Here is a 786-nt window from a genome sequence, read left to right on the forward strand (position 1 = left end):
CACACAATAACCTCTGATCCAATTGATAAGATCCTCTTCCCTCAAACTTTTCTGCCGCTCATCCTTCCCTCTCATCCAATGACAGGCCTCGTCCTACCTTGTGCCTGCCTTCACCTGCTTAATGACATCACCCACTCCCACATGCCTTTTAAGATGACTGTGCTCTGTGCTGTCTTTCCCTGGCAGGTGAGCATCTATGACCGTGAAGGCTGAGCTGTTCAGTTTCAGCAGGTACAAGATATACCTAGGACATGGGCAACATTATGCCAAGGAATATTGGAAGGTTTTCCAGTTTTCTTACTGGCAAAAGTGAGTCTGCATTCCTTTCCAAAAGGAATCCTAGGCAGATGAACTAGACTGTCCTCTACAGATACACACACACACACACACACACACACACACACACACACACACACACACACACGAAACACAGGCTGAAGAAATTCAAAAGAAAAGAACCCGCAGTACAGTCACATTCCAGGGAGTCATCCCTGTGTGTCTCGTGCTGATATAATGCTAAGAAGAATCAGAAAACAGGAGTCAGGAAAGCTCATTGAGAGCAGGCTAGAAGGGCTGACAAGAAAGGAAAAAAGGCTAAGCGGGTATCAAAGACAGCAATGGTGGCTGCCAAGGCCCCCACAAACGCAGCCAATAAACAAAAGATTGTGAATCCTGTGAAAGTCTCTGCTCTGAGAGTTGGTAGGAAAAGTTAATTTGGTAAATCAGAGTTTAAAATAAAATCTGTCTTTAACTCTTAACAGAATAAAACAAACATACAAAAAAAGA

This window comes from Rattus norvegicus, chromosome 17 (assembly GCF_021556685.1).
Source record: "Rattus norvegicus strain SHRSP/BbbUtx chromosome 17, alternate assembly SHRSP_T2T, whole genome shotgun sequence".
In the NCBI taxonomy this organism is placed as follows: domain Eukaryota; kingdom Metazoa; phylum Chordata; class Mammalia; order Rodentia; family Muridae; genus Rattus; species Rattus norvegicus.